General features: G+C 32.9%; 1 pseudogene; it reads right to left on the bottom strand.

Annotated features, from left to right (window-relative positions):
- Window positions 1-1,516: 1,516 nt before the first annotated feature.
- Window positions 1,517-3,841, bottom strand: LOC104105011 (organic cation/carnitine transporter 3-like; annotated as a pseudogene).
- Window positions 3,842-10,322: the final 6,481 nt, after the last annotated feature.

Raw genomic sequence — 10,322 nt, 5'->3', positions numbered from 1 at the left:
AGTGCAGGGTGTAGTATGAGTACAACCAACTCATCAAGTAACAATAGTAACTAAGGAACTGAAGATAATGGCGAGCTACCCAGTTATAGTTCACTTCCAGTAATTCCAGCAAAGAATAGACATGCTTTCAAATCCAACAGTTTAAGTCAAACCAGTTTTATACAGTTCAAGTTCGTGTAATACGGATATCAAAATCTTTCAGAGTATTTCACAACAATGACAGATAGCTCTCAGGGCAACAAGTTCGTGTAATAAATGAAAAGCAAGTACAACCTCTCAGGGCAACAATCACTCAACTCGTCACAACAGCTCAACCACTCAGCTCTCAGCCCTCAACACTCACACTCAATGGGTACCCGCGCTCACTAGGGGTGTGTATAGACTCCGGAGGGGTTCCTACAGCCCAAGGGCCATAATCTGCACGGACAACTTACATGCTATAATATCCTGCACAGACAACTCACGTTCCATAATATCCTTACCTCACCGACAGGCCCTCAGCCTTACTCAGTCCTCAACCTCTCTAGTCTCTCGGGCTCTCAGGAATCACAAAGATAATCCTGAACAAAAATAACATAATGCATCAACAAATATCAAGAAAGATTGAGGTATTATACGTAAGTAAAATCATGATTGGGCACAATATAGCAATTAGCAAATAATTCAATAAGTACGTGACCTCTGTGAGTCCCAACAATACTATCACATAGCCTATGTTGTATTCATTGTCATTTGCACTTAGAATAGCAAATCCTCAAAGTGACATTTTCCAATTAGAAAAAATGTTACCAATGAAGCTGGCAATTCGGACAACGCCTTTAATGTGTTGGTTAAGTAGATATTAATAAAAGCTAAATTTTCAACAGCTAATGCTATACCATAACAATGCCAAAACCAACACACATTACCATAATTAATCGGTGAAAAGCCCAATTTTTTCCCACTAACATCTTGATAGCTGATCGAGCATAAAGTTTAAGAAAGAAAGAGTTTCAAAACTTGTAGTCTTAATTCTTAAACATGTCATGATATTTTTATGACTATAAAATTATATCATTAATAATAAAATAAGAAGTTTAAGTTAGATTATTTTTAAGTATAAAAAGATCATATCATTCTTTTTAGAATAGACAAAAAGAAGAGTGTGTCATGGTGAAGACATAATAATCAAGTAATAAAAGCTTGGTCTCTCTAAAAGCTTTGAGCTTTAGATGAGATGGGCGTAAGATAAAATCAACATGATATTAAACTAAAAATCAACATGATATTAAACTAGACAGAGGTCTTAGGTTCGAGTGAGATCGCCACCCATTATTAAAGAAAATTTTCAAGTGTTAATTTGTCCATGAAAAAGAATCAGGTTCGCACGTAAGGGAGACATAATGAGTTATTTTGCCGCATATTCGAGATAGAATGATCTTTTGCAGTCAGATGTGAATACTTGTCAAAAAATAAAATAAAAGGAAAAACAGTTATTCAATAATGCTTAGGACTTAAATTTATTCTTGTTGTGCTTTATAACTGTCGAAAAACTATAATCATCAACAGACAAATGTTCTTTCCTTGTCCTCCTCTTCATCCATGGTATCACTAAGTGTTCTGCCATTTGTTTCTGGTAAACACACAACAAAACAACCACATATTACTATGCTCAAACCAAACACACCAAAAGAATACCATTTGTTGTTCCTTCCAATTGCTATGAGCATTGGACTGAAGGCTCCGCGGAGAACCATCGCTTGCCTCACCATTGCCACAGCCGAGTTCCTCACACACGTCGGAAAAAGTTCCAACGTGTAGATCAATAGAATGCTAAACGCTGTACACGTGCTAAAATATGAAATCAATTCAATCACTATTTGCAATTCTTTGAATTTTCCTCCCTCAAATATAACACAACCTATGCTACAAATTCCACTTAGCATAGCAAATCCTAGTAGTGAACCTTTCCTACTAAGTTTCCCAATAAGGAAAAGAATCAAGATGGAAGATGGCAATTCAGATAATGCATTCAATGTAATGCTTAAGTAGAGATTGAAATTTAAACTTCCAACACCTAATGGCATACCATAGTAAGTCATACCAATACCAAATCCAACACACATCACTGTTACTAGTCGACGAAAAGACCAATTTCTTTCCACCAACATCCTGATAGCTGAATATAGATCAACTGTGTTGTTGTTGAGTACTTTTTGATTTTCAAATTCAATGAACGATCCGAAGAAACTCAAGGTTAAACTGCTTCTTGTTGTTGGAGGTGCAATGCTTTTCAAAGTTTGGACAAATCCCTCTTTGTTTCCTCTGATATAAAGCCATCTAGGAGATTCAGGTACTATAAAATAGACGAAGAATGAGTATAAAATTGTAGGTAAACAAGTCCAAAGGTAAAGAATTCTCCATGTAGAACCTCTGTTTATAAATGCCAAAGTTGGTAATGAAATAAATCCCATAGTGAAACAGAGGAAGCCAATGATTCCAACTTGGCCTCGCCATTGTCTTCCCACGAGCTCTGTGGACAAGACAAGTGCGCAAGTGCCAATTGTAGCTCTTCCAAATCCAGAAAGAAACCTCAAGAATGAATACATCCAAATATTGATGGAAAAAGCAGTGATTGATCCAGTAATGGACATGAGAAGACATGACAAAACCAACATGTTTTTTCGTCCAAGTGACGAGTCAGCTAAGGTGGAGAGAAGGAAACCTCCTGTAAGCAAAGACGGACCTAAGAGTTAGGAGCTGTGGCAAAGCCAGAAAATTCAATAAAGGTGTTTAAATTTTGAATGAGTTGTGCAAGGTTATTCAAAGTTTGGGTTTTAATCAATAACAAGTAATATTTTACCCTATATATAGTATAATTTTTCGGCGAAGAGTGTTCAATCGACCACTCTTGGATATACATAGCTTCGCCCCTGGTTAGGAGTGACAGAACTTCTTGAAGAGTAGTATACATATTACTCCATCTGTTTCATTTTAAGTGAATATACTTGGTTGAACATAGTATTTAAGAAAGAAAGTAGTTTGAAACTTATAGTTTAAATATATCATAATATTTATGTGGTTATAATATCATATCACGAAGAGTAAATGGAAGCTCAAAGTTAAATTATTTCTAAACATAAAAATATACTCCCTCTCTTCCCAATTTATGCGGCATTATTACTAGTATTTGGAAGTCCAAAAAGTTCTTGATTGACCACTTTTTCTTATATATTTAATTACTTATAGAACTCCATTTTTAATGAACTTTTAAAATATATAAAATATCATTTCCAATTTTTTTATATCCAAATTCATACCAAAATTAAGTATTTTAATCCTCGTACTCCGAACCTTGCTACCTGAAACTGATGAAGTATCATTCTTCTAAGACAAAAATTAGTAAAGTTAAATAAAATTTCCGAAAAACTCAAAACTTCGAATCTATTAAATTTAAATCAAGGATCTGTCTCGTACCTATAAGACATCCCATGAAGAAGGAAGAAGCAGGAAGGCCGGCGATAACCGAGCCACGACATTGTAAAGACCACTCTGAAACAACTGAAATATGGGCTGGTAAATCCCATGCCTATGCATTCTTTGGAAGATTACAAAAATTGTTGTCAATGGAGGAAGAAGAATTGCAGGAAATGCAATGCCAAGATGGTTGTGCATCAGTAAAAACACTGATAAATGTTTGTTGAGCATAAAAAAACCAAGCAAGAGAGACAAGTATGGCTTGCAAAAATTGAGCCCATCCAAATTCACCTATGCAACTTTCTATTGTTTCATCAAGAGATGATCCTGCTTTTCTCTTCAATTTTCTATTATCACTTAGAAATGGTTCTGTTTTTTCAGCCATTTGATGAAAGTATAATACATAGAATGTGTCTATATGTAATTATATATACAAAAAAGGACAAGCTTGGGTTTGCAAAATCTTTAGGACAGGTATGAAAGAGTCAGATGTTGACATAACAAAGAACCTACGAGAAGTCGAAATTTTGACTAGACAGCGATTATTTGCAGTCCTACTACGAACTGAGTAGGAAATGACTAGGAGCTGATGTATCTCTGACAAAGGAGGAGATCCAACATTGAAGCCGATACGCGAGTTGGACTGGTTTGTTTATGTTTTTACTTTTTTACTTTTTTGGGTTATGGCCACAATAAAAAAATTCATATTTTTTCGAAAATTTTTACTTTTTTCCGTAATCAGTGTTTAGCATCAAAATTTCAAATTTCGCTTGAAATTGAATTTCAGAATTTTTGAAAATTTGAAAAACTCTAAAAAGCTATTTTTTTTAAATTTTCACTTCAAATTAATTATAAAAATTCAAAAACAGTTCCAAATTGTATTCATATTAAAACAACACTTTAATTTTCAAATACCATTTTCACTTGGAATATTTTTATTTTCCGGAATTTCAAAATTCTTATGTCTAAAACGCCACTTATATTTTTATACTCTTTGGTTAAAATTTATTATCGAATCGAATCCTAAAATTTTGGTTTTTGGCTTTCCAATTTCAGTAATTTGGTTCAGTTTTGGATTTAAGAACATTGATAATTCAGTTTTTGGTTAGACTGTTCAATTTTCACAAACAATTATTGAATAAATTAAACACAAATAACCAATACATACTCTATATATATATATATATATATATATATATATATATATATATATATATATATATATATATATATATATATATTCTTTTTAGTCGGTTAAAAATAATAATTTTTTATATTTAAAAATAATTTAATTTGAAACTTCTCAATTTAATGATATGATTTAACAACCTTGCAAATGTATAAGGGGGTTGTAGGAGTGTCAATGGTTCGGTTCGGTCGGTTATTTTGCAAAATTTGTATCATACCAATTTTTCGGTTATTCTATTATATGTAAACAAAATTAGATATTTTAAAACCGTCCCAATCATATCGGTTTCTCTTTAGTATCGGTATGGTTCGGTTAATTTTCGATATTGTTTTTAAATATCATGTAAAAGTCACTAGTAGAAGTAGAATGCAATAACATACGTATTTTTATAGGACTTAGAAAAACTCTCTAGGCATTTTTACATTTTAAAGGGTGATGAATTAAGAAAATATGAAAGATGGCTAGAGTATAGATCCATCAACTATTCTATAACAGCGTAAAAGAAACTAAGCAAATTAATATAAAAAAATATAAATCACACGAGTGGAAAGATATTATCAAAGCTGGGACTAGGACTCAAGAATAAAATCTATAAAAGATTAAATATTCAAAAAGATAAATTTAAATCATACGAAAAGAAACATATTTAATACATTGTAGTTTGCTACTCATAATGGCTATAATACCCTGTGTCTTGCTAGTGAATATGCTGAAAATAATTTAGTTCAATAGGAGTAGCATAATAGGTTTGGAAATTAGGATTTTGAGTTTAATTGCTTACTGGCTTGTAACTGTTTTCATAATTCCAAGACCCAAGAAAAAATTTAATGCTTTATTATTTTTAAACTTAATATATAAATATATTTTTCACATATAAATTTATTCGGTACGGTTAGTATTTTTTCGATTTATTTTCATAAAATAAAAAACCTACCCTAATTATCGGTACAATTATAGATTTATATAAAAACCTACGGTTTTATTAAAAAAAATCTAAATATCAATTCGGTAGGTTAAATCGATTTTTAAATATCCATTAACATCCCTAGGGGTTGTCCGTGGTGCAGAGGTGAGGGTAGTTTTGTTGATACATTTATCTTGAGAATCGTTTTTTTATTTTTTAATTTCAAAGGGATTTGGCCTCAAGCTCAGGGGCAAATTATGTATCCTGCCTTTAGCACTTGTAAATAACTTGATGCATTATTTTCCTTCAACTCTTTTAGCGAAAAAAGGCCCGGTGCACTAAGCTCCCATTATGCGTAGGGTTCGGGGAAGGGCCAGATCACAAGGGTCTATCGTACACAGCCTTACCCTACATTTCTGTAAGAGGCTATTTCTACGGCTCAAATCCATGACCTCTTGATCACATGATAACAACTTTACCAGTTACGCCAAGACTCCCATTCTAAACTCTTTTAGCGAAATATGGGAAAAGAAAAGGAAGAAAAATTTATGGATCGACTTGTTATCTTCACCTCATAAGAACTACGAGATCACCCTAAAGACTAAATCATGTTTCATTCAATTAAATAATCGTCCAAAATCTAAATTAGAGCAATATGGCTATATCCCCTGCCAATTAAATTTCCTAGAGTGTTATCGACATATGAAGGTGGCTTATAGCTTGACCACACTTCTAGAATCAACTTATTTCAGAAGTACTTTGGGAGAAACAATTTGTGTTTGGTTAATCTATGTATCTATCTATATTTATATTATTATAAAAGTATGAATACAATATCGGTTTACAAAAATAACCTTATAATATTAAGCATAATAACTCATAATAAAAAGACATAACCGGAATTCTAGATATTAGCCTTATAATCCTATTAGTTTTAGAACATAATACTACACGTTAGGAATCCTATATGATTACCTTTAGGAATCCTATTAATATAATTACTTTCCGGCTGTCTAATTCATATAAAATTGAACAAGTAAATATATTTAGTCATGTAATCCTATTACTTTTAGGATATACTTCTTAGAAATTCCTATTATTAATTTAATTTGAAAACGTATTATACTGTCCTATTACTAATTTAATTTGAGAATGTATTATATTGTCCAAATCCATTTAGAAAAAGGAGAGTCTATATTATTATAAAAGTATAAATACAATATTAATATACTAGAATAGCCCAAAAATATTAAACGGGAGAACTCATAGGGAAAGAGCATAACTGCAATAACTTATTTTTTGGACTACAATATCTTCTATGCTAATTTTTAATATTTAATATTTTAAAATTAATAAAAAAATTCTATTAAATTCTTATTAACAATATGTAGAAAGGTTTAATTATAAAATTAATTTCATCAGAACCCTTCATATTGGCAAATACGTTACCACTCCACAATGTCCAACAAAAAAAAAGTAATTTCAAATGGACTGCATAAAGAGTTGACATTGAGAAAAAAAGATACGCCCACAATAATATATTTTTATATTATATTTGAACTATTTTTCTACTCAAATAATATTTTCTTATTAAATTTTTGTGTCATATTTAAAAATACCCAATTATTAAACTGCAACTAAGAAAATATTTAAGAATATAAATGTGTGAGAAAGAGAGAAAAAAATGGTTGGTAAGAGTCAATACCACTAATGATTCTACAGACATAAAGATCTAAAAGTGAAATGTCATATCAATCTTTTACTCTTTGAAAATAAAATTTATGGTGGATAAAATTATAATTAAGACTAAATATTTAAAATAAGAGATGAACTAATATTAAGATCTAAATCAACATAGAATAAATTATTTTTTATGTTAAAATTAAATAATTAAAAATTTTAATTAATTATTTAGCAAGAGAACCAATTTAATTATTTTTTTAAATTCATCACATGAATAAAATTCTTATTCAAGTTTAAAAAAAATCTTATGGTACATAAATTTATTCCATAAAAAGAGCGTTAGAACATAAAGTAAAATGGTTAATATATTATTAAGAATCAAAATGCTATACAAGTTGTCTGAGGAAATACAATCAAAGCTAAATATTAAACAAGAATAAGCTTTCAAGAGTATATTATAAAGAGCCGACTCTACTATTGTAACGACCTGGCCGGTCGTTTTGAGAATTTAAGTCTCGTTCGGCGGCATAAGCCCTGAGCAACTTCATATTATGTGTATTGACTTGCGTGCGTGGTTGAATTCGGTTACCGAATATTTCTGAGTGATTTGGGACACTTAGTCCCTAAAACGGAAGCTTAAATCTTAGGATTTTGACCGTAGTCGGAACTATGTAAAGACGACTCCGGAATGGAGTTCCGTCGGTTCCATTAGCTCTGTTGGGTGATTTTGGACTTAGAAGCGTGTCCGGACTGTAAATCTGAGGTCTGTAGCTGATTTAGGCTTGAAATAGCGAAAGTCGAATTTTTGGAGATTTGGACCGGAAGTGGACTTTTTGATATCGGGGTCGGAATGCGATTTCGAGAGTTGGAACAACTCCGTTATATTATTTGGGACTTGCCTGCAAAATTTGACGTCATTCTGGGTTGATTTGATAGGTTTCAGCACGGGTTTTAGAAGTTGAAAGATTATAAAATTTATAAGTTCGATTCATGGTGCGATTCGTAGTTTCGACATTGTTTGATATGATTTGAGACCTCGAGCGGGTCCGTGTTAGGGTATAGAACTTGTTGGTATATTTGGACGGGGTCCCGAGGGCCCGAGTGTTTTTCGGACGAGCTGCAGATGATTTTCATGGTTTTGGGGAGGTCTCAGTTCTGGTGTAATCGCACCTGCAGACCTTGGTCGCAGGTGCGAAGATGAAGGCACAACTGCGAGAAGAGCTGGGCTTGGCAGCCTCCGCAAATGCGGAGAATTTGTGCGTATCAATGGCTCCACAGAAGCGGATTTTGGCGTGCAGAAGCGCAGGTGCGGTTTGGACGTGCGCACCTGCGGTCGCGCAAATACGTCTAATTATGTCGCAGGTGCGGTCACACCTGGGCAGAAAAGAGAAATTCGAGGGTTTGATTTCATTCTTTGTTTTTGGACTTGAGAGCTCGGAATTTGGCGATTTTTCGAGGGATTTTCAGAGGAAGCGTTGGGATAATGATTCCTAACTCGTTTTTGGTTGTATTCCATTATTCTACAGTTGTTTTCTATATTTAGTTTCGGATTTTTGGGGTTGAAATTGGGAAAAATTGGAAGAACTTCTTCAATAAAGATTTCAAGTTTTGAAAGGGGATTTGTGGTCGGATTTGAGTAATTCTTATATGGTTGGACTCGTGAGTGAATGAGTGTTCATATTTTGTAATTTTTACCCGATTCCGAGACGTGGGCCCGGGTCGACTTTTTAGGGCAAATTTCGGAATTTTTGTTAAAATATTGATTTCATTAATTAGACGAGTCTATTATCGTTGTATTCATGATATGCAATTGTGTTTGGTTAGATTTGGACCATTCGGAGTCGGATAATTGAGGAAAAGGCATTCTTACGGACCGTTTGAGCTTGGTTCGAGGTAAGTATCTTGCCTAACCTTATGTGGGGAATTTTTTCTTAGGATTTGAGTCTTCGATGTTGACTGTAGTCCATGCACGCAAGGTGACGAGTGCGTGCTCAGACTTATTTGTGAAAAGTTGGCCTTTTAGGATTCTTGGGTCCTTATATTCACTGAGTATGAAGTTGTTCTTGATATGATTAAGTTCCTATTTACTAGTTTCACCTTTACGTGCTTTAATTAGAATTAATTACTTTCAGTATTCACTCTTATTGCTTATTTGACTCTTAATTTGACTTAACTGAAGATTTTACCTCCCCTATTGTCATGCTATCTTTTCATAACTGCCTATCTTTATTTGAAATTATTATTATTATCTCTTCTTGTAATTTGTTCAGTCTTAATTGAGGTTATGATTATCTTTCCACTGCTTATCCTTAATTAAATTGATGAATATCCTTAGTAATTCCTCAATCTTAAAAGAAGTTTTAGATATCTTATATCTTAGTCGACTTGTTTTATTTGGAATTATTTGACTCATGTTAGTTTCCCTGTTGTTGAAATGTATATTGTGGGATCGTTGCTACACATTAGTTTTTCCCTTTGTTGAGCTGTTCTCTTTACGCCTAGCATTCTTTACTATGGTTATTCCTTGTGAATTGGTTCTACCGTTTCTTCGTGAATTAAAGTTCTTGAGTTGATTTACTTGTCGTACCTTGTATTATTGTCATTGTTGTTATGGTACTTTTTGTGGTGATGCACGAGGTTTCTGCCATGCGGTATATATATATATATTGTGATGCACGAGGTTTCTGCCGTGCTATTATTACCATTGATATTTGCACATGCGACGTGACAAAGCGGGATATATATATATATATATATATATATATATATATATATATATATATATATATATATATATATATATATATAGGATTGCGCATGTGGAAGACAAGGTGGGAACATTATTATGTACGTGTGGCGAGACAAGGCGGGCATTTATGTTACTATTGCACACGTGGCGAGACAAGGTGGGCTGTGTTAGGGATTGATTTGTGATGGCCTAGGGGCATTCTTGTTGTTGATATTTGTGTAGTGGTACACTTACCTGTGTGAGCTTTATCTTGTGAAAGTTGTGAGAAAAATATTCTACGTGATGTCCGTTCTTTTTTTTTTCTTATGCTTATTTGCTGGTATGGACTATGTTAGGACACT

This window comes from Nicotiana tomentosiformis, chromosome 9 (assembly GCF_000390325.3).
Source record: "Nicotiana tomentosiformis chromosome 9, ASM39032v3, whole genome shotgun sequence".
In the NCBI taxonomy this organism is placed as follows: Eukaryota; Viridiplantae; Streptophyta; class Magnoliopsida; order Solanales; family Solanaceae; genus Nicotiana; species Nicotiana tomentosiformis.
The sequence above is the reverse complement of the archived record's forward strand: the minus strand, read 5'-3'. Positions and strand labels throughout refer to the sequence as shown.